Source organism: Thermobia domestica, chromosome 3 (genome assembly GCF_964235325.1).
Source record: "Thermobia domestica chromosome 3, izTheDome1.hap1.1, whole genome shotgun sequence".
NCBI classification, from domain to species: domain Eukaryota; kingdom Metazoa; phylum Arthropoda; class Insecta; order Zygentoma; family Lepismatidae; genus Thermobia; species Thermobia domestica.
The window spans coordinates 313,348,561-313,361,088 of record NC_137456.1 but is presented as its reverse complement, the minus strand read 5'-3'; the positions used below and the strand labels follow the sequence as shown (position 1 = coordinate 313,361,088).

General features: G+C 36.8%; 1 protein-coding gene and 1 long non-coding RNA gene across 3 annotated transcripts in view; one reads left to right on the top strand and one right to left on the bottom strand.

Moving 5' to 3' along the window:
* The window catches only part of LOC145681149 (uncharacterized), a 469,136-nt gene that overhangs the window by 24,880 nt on the left and 431,728 nt on the right, over nucleotides 1-12,528 (top strand). The gene's annotated exons all lie outside the window — the stretch shown is intronic.
* Nucleotides 1-12,528, bottom strand: part of LOC145681148 (protein THEM6) — a 156,710-nt gene that overhangs the window by 94,443 nt on the left and 49,739 nt on the right. The gene's annotated exons all lie outside the window — the stretch shown is intronic.

Here is a 12,528-nt window from a genome sequence, read left to right as displayed (position 1 = left end):
AAACTCAAATTTTACGTGATGTTAACGTAAACCAATAGATAGGAAAGAGCAAGCATAAAAAGACAGTTTTAGGTGAGAGTTTTTTTTTTTTTTTTCCACATCATGGTTATGCACTAAGATTAACGGAAGCACTGATGGTAATGGTTTAATCAAGAAATGTATGAAACAAGACAACTCCGAAAAAAGCGATGTCCACCACGAAGTTCACTTAGTACGGGTTGGGATCGAACCATTGACCCCACGCACTAGAGATGAAAGTCTACCACTGAGGTACCGCATCACTCTGAGGAAGTTTTCAACACAATACGATGATGCTTTATAAGTGATAAAGTTTACGAATTTATCAGCTAAGGTAAGATATTTTAAGTATTCTTATCTATAGGACAATTTGTTCCTTGTAGACTATAGATAATACAAGTGCTTTTAGGGAATTATTGTCTAGCGATTATTTTAGTGTTGGGCTGGAAATCTATTGATTCCTGGCTTCGGGGCGCTATAACGATTATTTTTTGTGAAAAAATAGAGATTTAAAATCAACTGTCCTGCGCGTTCGAATGGAGTAGAATGCGTCTGAACAAGATATACCGAAAATGTTACTGTAAATAAAATATATATTGAAAACTGTAGAAATTTTTCCGTTCACTGTGATTTCGAACGAAAGTTGTGTTAATATTATATCATAGTGTAAATGTTTAGTGTATATAATATATATCTTCATGTATTAAGAAATTGGTGCGAGATCGATAAAATTGAAACAGTGAAAATTTGTGGCTGGTTAAAAGGTCGTTGGCTTTACGTTTTGATAGTCTAATCAATTCCTATCCAAACCAGCCATAATTCAGTGTTCAGGGCCGTGCAGAGCCGATGGGGGAGGGACTGTAAGCATATTATTTGCTCACCGGCGTTGTAACATGAAGATCGGATTTCATTGCCAGGCTCTTTTTTTTTTTTTTAATAATTGTGTTAGCATTTAAACAACGCCGCGAAAAGAAATTTCTTCAAATTCTCAGTACATAAAATTATACGTATAGTGTATACACTAAACTCCTTTCTGCTCTTATTAATATAACTTTGGATTGAAATAATTGATTGGAGCTAAAATCTTGATAATCACATGGTTTCGAATATTGAGTTTTATGGGGAAGTATTTATCTGGTTCGTGGTAGCTTCTTTTTCTAATGGAAGATATAAATAACAGTTTCTAAGCAGATCACGATGTTTCTATTTAAATGCCAATGTATAACAGTTTCACCAACTAAATAAACCTCTGGCTTCATCAAATATGTCATAGATAAGGTGTTTGATGAAGTCAATGATTTAGTTGGCGAAACTGTTATACATCGATAATTTAATAAAAACATTGCGATTTGCTTGGGTACTGTTTTATTTCTATTTTGAAATATTTATAAACTGCGCCGAAATTCTATATGGATACACTGCCACTATTGGTGACTAATTTACGGCTATGGATCTACTGCAAATTTTGGTGAATAGTTTAGGTGGATGGTTACACTGCTGGCAAGTAGTTACGTTTTCCTGCCAGTGAGAGTAGATGTCACTGCAAGCGCATCAAACGTGATACGCTCGTTTTTCCACGTAGTTACCAATCTTACCGTTAGGGTATGTTGATCTGTGCTTGTACTTTTCAAAAAAGCCAAGCAACTAACTCTGAAAATATATGCCCTCCTCCGGCATCTGTGTGGCAATTTAACTATCTATTAAAATACTACAGTAACATTTACGAGCGACCGAGCTCTAACCTATAATCTTAACATTCAAACCTTTGATTTACGGTTATTTGTGATTTCACGTGTATAACAAAGACAAATATTTTTAAAAGAGTGTAGTTTAAATAAATTACTGAAATAAATATTTTGCACAAAGTTTATCCTTTTAAATTATTGTTCAAAGGCCTTTGCCTTTAGTAAGCCTTCTCCGAAATACATGCAAATGAATTGTGCTGCCATCTTTGGAGCTCTTTTAAAATACACATATATGTTTCTCGACAATGAGATCTCAGAAACTACAGGCTCTAGAAAGATGACGTTTTCACTGATCGATTGCAAATTTCATGTAGATTGTCCAGTTCTAATTGAATATTTAAAAAACATGGGCACTATTTCTTTAGTACATTTTTACGGGTACATTGGAAGTGTTGAACTTTCAAAAAAATAAAATAAAACATCACATCCTAATCATTACACATTCCAACACCACACTGTTGTATATAGCGGTTGTATATGTCTCCGGCATTTGTTTCATAGCCAAATAATAATGGAAAAGGAAGGATAACCATTTCTCCAGTCTAAGATGAACTTTTTTGGGGAGTGTTTTTCCCAATAAGCACCATATATAACTGACAATATATTAATTTTGTATGTATATTACAATGTGGCTAAACTCAGAAAGTGGCTATAGAAGTGAAAAGCATATGGCTAAAAAGCCACTATTGGCTCTTTGGAAATTATGTGACTAACGACGTTCTCAAAATGGCCAGATCTCGTCACAAAGTGGCTAAATTGGCAACCCTAGTCGCAATACGAAGCAACTTACGCACAACCATGCCATGGTACATGGGGTATGTGCCATTCACATTCCTCACATTCCAGTGAAGCATGTAAAAGTACCTTGCAAGTGTCAGAAATTCCTCGAAAGGCACGTACCTAGCGACACGTGCTATGCATATGAAATGTACATGTTTCAAGTACCAGGTACGTAAACGGTACATATGGAACTTAAATGACACGTTCCTAGAATGTACCTGGTTGGGTGGGACGTCCCGCGATTATATAATCTTTAGGCTAAGTGACACGAATGCAGAACACAAATTCATTAAAAATTCAAAATTAACTTTTATTTTTAACAATGCGTTAAACACTGATTCAGTGGTAGGATACTAATCTGTGGTGTGTGCGGTCCTTTGTTCGATTCGAGCTCACACCAAGTGGGTTTTCTAGAGTCATTATAAAAATTAATAATTTCACTATTACAATATATTATTATTATTATTATTATTATTATTATTAGTTATAATAAAAATATCAAACAAGTGTGTCGTGATGTCCTCGATGTTCACTAAATTGTGTCGTCAGTCAAAAAAGGTTGGGAACCACGGGTGCACTCTACCACCCTAACAGCACAAGATGTGCTAGCCATGTGCCATTTATTTGTTCCAGCTACTTTTTAGGTACCCTACACTTTGCACATATGATATTCATGTGCTAAGTATGTACTTCAGCTACCTACAGTTTAGGTATTTGTTACATCTAATTGATATTTGCAACTATGTACCACAAATATAGCATTTGTATACCTGACTCAGTTTCGCACTCTAACAGTCATTTGTTTTTATGTCGTCACTTGGGACATATCTGTCATGTTCTAGGTACGTCCTTTGGGTACATATTGTTTCAGATATTCTAACAGCACAAGATGTACTAGGCATTCGCCATTTAGGTGTTCTAAATTCATCTCCCACATTTGATGCATTTGTTGCTTCTTTTTCTAAGCGATTGTGTACTAGAAGCAATAAACGCTTCAACTTTATTAGATGGCAACTGTCGCTGATCATTTGAAAATGAATATGGAAAAACTATGAAATAAAGTAAATAGACACTCGTCAATTTGTTACAAAATTACATGGGACCAGATTTTATCTGATCCCAAACGGTTATAGTCGAATATATGCAGTTAACGGAGCACTCTGCTTAGCCGAATGCAAAAGACCTCAACAATTTATCCCTCTACAAGCAACGTTCTCTTTATTGCCTCTGTGGCCGAGTCGAAAGAACCACCTAGCAATCCAAAGGTTGGTGGTTCGCGCCCACCCTAGCCTAGCTCTACATTATTTTTACTTGTTTAAAGTTTTGTTTAGACTCACCTTAATGTAAACACATTACGCATATAGGCGATTTAACATATTTTGGGAGAGTAATTTTGTGACTCATTGACGCTAACGGCATGGGAAACATACCTAGAACATACTAGGCACGTTCCCCAGGTACATTTCAGGTATGTGCCTAGGGGCGGAGATAGACTGTGACTATCACTTGTCATCCATGCGATTTCTTTCTCAGGAGTATATAAAGCACATACTGGACACATTCCCATGTACCTGAGGGAACATGATAGGCATATGCCTGCTGTGTAATTGTACTGTTAGAGCAATAGGATATTTAATACAAGGAGCGGTCAAAAGGTTCCCCAAATGTTGTTCTAGTTCTCTGGCATTTGTGATGCAATGACAATGAATCTTGTACAATACATCCTTAGGTTGCCTAATTAAGAATTTGGCAAGTGTGAACATGTCTGTATAGGCAGTGTACGAGTAGTGTAGCTGAACGGCGAAATGTGCTGTGATCAGCTGGCCCAATCTTACAAATCGAGCAGCGCGCAAACATAAAGTTCATGTGTAAATTGGAGAAAGTTTGGTTCAGACAGTTTCATAGCTTTAAAAACAGTTTAACACCATCGGATGTTTGACTTTTACCAAAGTTAAAAATAGGCCTTTTCCGTTTCGCCTACGTAGAAGAGATCAAAACTAACGTGACTGCTGAACTTTGGAAGAAACGAAAAGAGACCTTTCGTCAGTGTTTCCACCAACCGCAGGGGCTATGAACAAGTATGTGTGTGTGTGTGTGTGTGTGTGTGTTTGTTCCGAAGGTGCCAACTTTGAAATCGATTAAGTAAATATATACACTCATGTCCAAAATGATTGTCGCATTATCTATAACTGTCTTCTTGTAAGAATATAATTTGATAATGATTTTGCAGGCTACTTTTAATACCGATACTATATGTATAATCGGGAAATGTATATTTGTGGTAAATTTCATAGGAAAAAGAATTATAAATACGAAAATTAGAATGAGTAAAATAAAATGTTTCTAAATGGACAAGAAAGTTTTATTTTCGTTTTACTGTTCTTATTTACTGCTCTTTTGACATGAAATTTGCCACATACATGTCTTTGCCGACTATACACGCACTAACATTATAAGAAATACCGGGTAAATTCGTTATCAAATTATATTCCTTAGAACAACATATTTATAGACATGCGACAATAATTTTGGACATGAGTGTACTTATATGGTAGTAATAAAATGCTATAACAGAATTCCAGAAACTTTTTGATTCCTCCTCGTATTTAAATCTTTCAAAAGAAGTCTGTATACCCAGCTCTGAACGTATGTATTTGTAAGCAGAGATGCAGAGAGCAGAGAGGTGCGCTAACTTACAAGGTTCAGGGTGAAACGCATGGCGTAGCGCATCTCTGAAAAGTGCAATATTGGAAGTAGGGAAAAGATGCAACAAATATTGGATTTTTTTTAACAACACATAAAAGTGGTCGTACAGAAGCATTAATTTCGTTATTTTCTCTTAAGTTTTCATTGCTCTGATCACATTGCGCATGCCTCGTTTGATTCTCTTCTCCCATCAATCAATATAGAAGAGATGAGTAACAGAGATGCTGCTAGCTCCGCTGACATTTATAAGTGCAAGGACAGTAAAGGTTTGCTTTAGGGTTATAAATGGAAAGCTCTTTCCTTTTTTCCCCCCTTTCTTCAATAAACATCGACCAATCAGGACAGGACATATCTGTAAACGAACCGTATAATAGAATTTTTTTTTATAGCCATCTCGTCTACGCTAAAAGCTTCTCCGAGAGGTACACATTTCATTATTCCCAATAATAATAGAATTAATGGACTTTGATTCAAGGTCGTTGTTCATTATAACTATTAACAGAAAATACTAATAATAAATATATTTATGGAGACGAAACTTCTAACTGGTAAGTATTGAAAATGTCAGGTAGGAATATAATGTACACTCATGTCCAAAATGATTGTCGCATATCTATAACTGTCTTCTTGTAAGAATATAATTTAATAATGATTTTGCAGGGCACTTTTAATACTGATACTATGTGTATAATCAGAAAATTTATATTTGTGGTAAATTTCATAGGGAAAGAATTATAAATACGAAAATTAGAACGAGTAAAACAAAATGTTGCTAAATGGACAAGAAAGTTTTATTTTAGTTTTATTGTTCTTATTTACTGCTCTTTTGACATGAAATTTGCTACATACATATCTTTGCCGATTATACACGTACTAACACTATAAGAAATACCTGGCGAATTCGTTATCAAATTATATTCCTACAACAACATATTTATAGACATGCGACAATAATTTTGGACATGAGTGTACGTATTATTTAACACTTTCCTTATGTTCTCAACCACTTCACCTCTTTAATTATAGCTAACGTTAATTCTCGTCTCGTCTTGTCTCGATTCTAGTCTCGAAAACGAAAAGAGGAGCTGATATGAGAAATTATTTTCAAATTCGAGATGATACCAGATTTTTTTCGGATCTCCTGGCCAACTCTAGTAGACCCAAGTATTTGATTTCAAACACCGTTTTAGCGTTACCTTATTCTTAGCAGAGATGGCGTGGGTCAATGAAAACTTGTCCCATGACCCGTTGACCCATCACTCACTGGACCCACTCTGATCAACCACCCTCTATGAGCCACTCTGATTCACCACACTCTATGACCCACTCTGATCCACCCAAACCTATTGTCATCAATTCTCACGCATGATTCACGTCCTCCTCTCCACTCACTAAAGAGTTTACACTTGTAATAAAACAAGGCTGTGAAATTATCACCGGACCTTGAATTCCTACGGTCAATCGCTCAACTACCGCTCTGTTACAATACTGGGGAATCTGAAATTTACGATATAAAATGGTAAAGTATTTATCATGCGTTAAGGAAAAAAAAAAAAAAAAAAAACAATAAAGTTTCTCGAAAGCCAAGTAGTAAGTCATATTGTTATTATTACAAATACAAATATCAATATCCAAAAGTGTCTGAAGTTCTTTTTTTACTTAAATATACTCATCTCATGTAGGGGTGTTCGATAAGGCTGAACCGAAGCTGAACCCATTGTTCAGAAGTTTTCGACTTAGTGCAAGATGGTCTTCCCATCAGGAACATTTTCAATTCGTGGAGTCGCAAACTTTAAGTGAAAAGCTCTTTGCATTGTAATCATAGAACTCCTGTTTTTGTAATAAAAAAAAAAAAAGCATTTTGACTGTGTACTAGGGGTGTTCGATAAGGCTGAGGACCTATCGAACTTCGGGAGTGAAAATTTATCGAGTTGTCATCGGTTACTCGAAACCGTTCGAGTATTTGAAATTATCGAAGTTTCGGGTATTATCGACATTTTGAGTATTATCGAAGTTTCGGGTACTATCGACATTTTGAGTATTATCGAAGTTTCGGGTATTATCAACATTTCGAGTATTATCGAAGTTTCGGGTATTATCGAAATTTCGGGTATTATCAACATTTCGAGTATTATCGAAGTTTCGGGTATTATCAAAAATAGTAATGAACAGTTTGGTTCCTTCACCTCTCCAATGATTTCTTCTTGCATCCAAACTAGTCAAACAACTTTTTTCACCTGATAAGTTATTGCAAAGCTGTATTTGTCGAAATCACATGTAAAATTATTTTTCTGCCTGCCCCGTTATTGGCGCAATCGGCAAAGTGACTATTAGTAGACTAATATTGCCTTGGATTCCAATTCCATTCGGGTGATGCATGTTTTCTCTTCCTCTTTCTCTCTTCTGACTAGGGATGGCCAGATCCGGATATTTTTGGATCCGAATATCCGGATCCACTTGGGTCCGGATATCCGGTATCCGGATATCCGGACACTGGATCCGGATCCGAGATTTCGGATCTTGGATCCGGATCCGAAAATCCGGATCTTGGATCCGGATCCGAAAAACCGGATCTCGGATCCGGATCCGAAAAACCGGATCTCGGATCCGGATCCGAAATTTCGGATCTTGGATCCGGGTCCGAAAATCCGGATCTTGGATCCGGATCCGAAAAACGGATCTTGGATCCGGATCCGAAAAAACGGATCTTAGATCCGGATCCGAAAAAACGGATCTTGGATCCGGATCCGAAATTTCGGATCTTGGATCCGGATCCGAAAAACCGGATCTTGGATCCGGATCCGAAATTTCGGATCTTGGATCCGGATTCGAAACTCCGTGTCAGAAAATTCGGGTGTTCCGAATCAGCAAAATTTTTGAAATTATTGACAAAGTGATTTTCATTCCTATGCTTAAAATAAGATTTTAAGACACTTTTGGTATCTGATCGTGTGACAGCTTAGCGTTCCCTTCATTCTGTTGATATTTGGTTTTCGTGCCTTAATATGTCACAATTACTCCAAATTTGATTGAGTAAAACTGTCGAGTTAGGTGAGAGCAATCTCATTGTCAGATTAGATTCTAGTGGAAATACTTGACCGAAAAGGTAGTAAATCTTTTTTAAAGCTGTCGTCCTGGTGGAAATTTGTCCTTTGTTTTCTGTAACACTAGTCAAATGCTGGGATGAAACCTTAGTCTCAAGCCCAAGCTTCTTCATTAGACTCTGGCTGCTTACTTTTCTAATTCTTTCTGAGTTATTGTGGTCACTGAATGAGGCCATTTCCTAGTCGTGATGGGCTAGGCCATTGCTAATAGAACAGCCCATAAAATATAGATCAAATCAAATTAAGGAGCAACTTCCTTTTCTTGCTCTTGATGAGCATTTTTTTCTTTCTTTAAAAATACGTTTCTCTGTGACCGTACCACTCCAGTTAGAATTAAGAATTGTAGTAGAGATGAAGTTCTAAATGGCAATTAATGTATCAAAATCAATGTATTAATGTACTGTATGTGTATACAAAATACCATATGGAGCCTCGAGCAGTAACATGTATCTTTGTAATTAGTAATCCACTACTATTAACTCTGCATAGGTTGTATAAGGAGCTATATCATTTATGTAAACACATAGGCGGATGCAGGGGGAGGGCGAAAAGTCGTTTGTCCCTACCCAGCGCCACCATTAACAGTGTACTTTAGTAGTAATTTGTGGCAATTTCAGATCATCTAAGTAATTTTTCACTGCTAATATCCCCAACCGCCCCCTAAGAATCCATCCGCCCCCTCCAAGAGTCCGTTCTGAATTCGCCCCTGCGCAAACAATTTTATACAACTCATTCAAGAGTACATTTTGGTAGCTTTTTAAAATTTTTATCTTAAAGGATTGTCATTTCTCGTGGCTATTTATGCAATTTTGTCCACAGGCATACATGCAATTTCCAGTCATTACGCAAATACATTTATATAATTAATAGACCTCGGCTAGTTGGGGGCTTCGCCACTAGACCCCCGTTACTAGGGCCTCGCACCACAAAAGCCTCTAATCATAATCAATTTAAAAAGAAATGTCTGGGGATTTGTCCTTAGACCCTCTGATATCTCATTTGATCGGCCTATGACCTCGTACCTCGTAAACCTACAACCATACCGAATCTCAGTTCAAATATCAAATTGTATGTAATAACATTCCGGTATCCCGAGACAATCCGAATTTCAGTGCGAGTACATGGGGGCTTTCCCCCCAGCCCACACATTTGCTCGGTCTACGGCCTCGCACATCATACGCCTGCAAACATAACGAATTTTTAAGGGGCCGCAGTGGCTCAGTGGTAGAGCGTTCACCTCCGGTGCTTGGGGTCCCTGTTTCGATCCCAGCTTGCACCGTGTGGACTTTGTGGTGGACAAACACCGTGCTCGTGGGTTTTCTCGGGGGTTTCCCGTTTCCTCCTACTTTCTTCATTTCATTTATTTCTCATAATCACCGTCTCCTTTAGCCTAACCGGCATAAACGTGGGATGTAAAACACAAGCATTTCATTTCACAAGATAACGAATTTTTGTTCAAATAACAAGTTTCATTTCTCTAACATTCCAGGATTCCGAGATATAAAAGTCTTTTCTCCCCGCCCCTTTACTTCCCCTCTAAGACATACATAAAAAAAAAACGCTTAAGTACATACCTAATTATTTCAAATGTAAAGTCCAAATACCAAATTCTATGCTCCTAACCTTCAGAGGTTCCCAGATATCGACATGTTATTATAATAATTACAATCCCCACCCTCTTTCCTTTCCATCTCTTTTCTTTTCCTTTTTACTAAAACGTCAAAAAACATTGAAACACATGTCAAATTATTTTCAATGAGAAGTGCAAGTACCAAATTTCAAGTCTCTAACCTTAAAGGATATAACATATTAATACAATAATTGTAATCCCCACTTAATTTTTTTCTCGACCCTTTTCTTCCCTTCTGGGCCACACATAAAAAAAAAAACGTTGAAATACGTATCTAATTATTTTAAGTGAGAAGTCCAAATACCAAATTCCATGTTTCTAACCCTTTAAGTTTCCGAGATATAGGCATATTATTATACTAATTGCAATAATTGCAATTACCACCCGTTCTTTTACTTTCTACATCTTCCCTGCCCCTTCTAATTTAAATATCAAAAAGCACTTTAACAAGTATCAAATTATTTCAGTGAGAAACCCAAATACCAAATTTGAAGTATCTAACGTCAAGAATCATCAATATTTTCCACCCCATTTCCCCCCTTCCTCGTCGAATTTCCCAAAGTCCTTCCTTAGTGGTATCCTACGTCACAAACCCTATAAACTGTCCAAATTTCAAGTTTGTAGCTTAAGCGATTTGGTCTGTACGGTGATCTGTCACTCACTCACTCAGTCACTCAGGACTTTGCCCTTTTTATATAGAGATATTTAAGATTTTATGGGAAAGCCATGGATTTTGTCCTAAGGCCGCCAGTGTCTTAGAAATGTAATAGCCTTGCTATAAACTTTAAGCAATCAACTGACTGATCTGCGTCTATATGTATTATGTAAAATACCGCTTATGATATTTATTTTGCTCGTAATAAAAAAAAAAAAAAAAAATAGAAATGATGACGAAAATTCAAAGACATCCATGATAGCGTAATGCTGCAGGAGTTCAGATCATTGAATTAATCATAAGAGCCGATTGTATAAGATAGACTACATTAAATTCCAATGTGGCACAAAGAAAATATGCAGCATTACTATGCAGTTTTTCAACGTTATAACTCATTCGGAAAATATTATCATAGGTCTCACAAACAATCGAATTTTAATCCTAACTCGATTAATATATAACAAAAAGCAGATCTATACAACTACTGACTTCAGATGAAAGTGGCATACTTGTAGTACGTTTAAAGATATACTAAAGACTAAATGATGGGGTGTGCGGAACAATGGTCTAACCCGAAAAATGTGAAAATGAGATTTTGATGTAATCTTTTGTCATTTAAATTGAATTGTCTTCCCACTGAGTTAGATAAAATTCACCTAGTCAATTTTATACATATGGATATTTTAGTTCTGGGTCTCAATCTAAAGCCTAAAATATTCAAAACAGGAGTATGAATCTGAACTTCGAAATTTCGGGTGTGGATCCAGGAACCGGATATCCGGATCCGGATCCAATATTCAAAACTTCGGATCCGGGTCCAAGATCCGAAATTCCGGATCCGGATCCAAGATCCGAAACTTCGGATCCGGATCCAAGATCCGAAATTCCGGATCCGGATCCAAGATCCGAAATATCCGGATCCGGATCCAAGATCCGAAATTTCGGATCCGGATCCGAGATCCGGATCTTATAGGATCCGGATCCGTCTGGCCATCCCTACTTCTGACAGACTGCTTAAACCTTGTACAGATCTGTGGGAAAAAAAAACTTTTCCTTCACTACATTGCTAAGGAGAGAAGTTTTAAAATGAACACTCTGCATATATGTAATACATATTATATACAGTACAATTATGATAACCTCGAATACATCGTTTCTTTCGAACACTCGGATAATACCGAACTTTTCTAAATATTCAAGCGACTCGACAAATGCGATCATATTGATATATTTCTGTATTTTCTGCTTTCAAACAATTCGAGATTCTCGAACAGTTCGAGCGTCTCGAAGTTGTCTAATGTTTCTTACATTTCGAGTGCCTCGAACACTTCGAGAGTCCCGAACATTTCGGGAGTCTCGATCATTTCGAGAGTCTCGATCATTTCGAGAGTCTCGATCATTTCGGGAGTCTCGAACATTTTGGGAGTCTCGATCATTTTGAGAGTCTCGAACATTTCGAGAGTCTCGAACATTTCGAGAGTTTCGAAAGTTCGATAATTCGATAAAATTAAAATTCTTTATCGATGAAACGGTTTTGAAATTTTATCGAATTGTTATCGATTACTCGATTATCGGAACAGCCCTAATCTCAGGTAAGTCAATAGAAACAAGTGAAAAAGGAAGAAAAGGAAAAGGAAGAAAGTAAAACGAAGACAAATTAAAGTGTTTAGAATATGCTGTCTACAATGGACTAACAAGTAAAGGGTCCAAATGGGTGAATCGAGTTGCGGGATGAAACATAGTGTGACTGTAGAGGATGTAAAAATATGTATATGTGCAAAGTTATAGCGGCTGAACGCCATAAGAAACGGAAGGGGTCAAAGTTGGTGGGAGAAGGGCTATGCTGTTATTGAAATACATAAAATAAACTGTTGAATCGTGAAAAATATT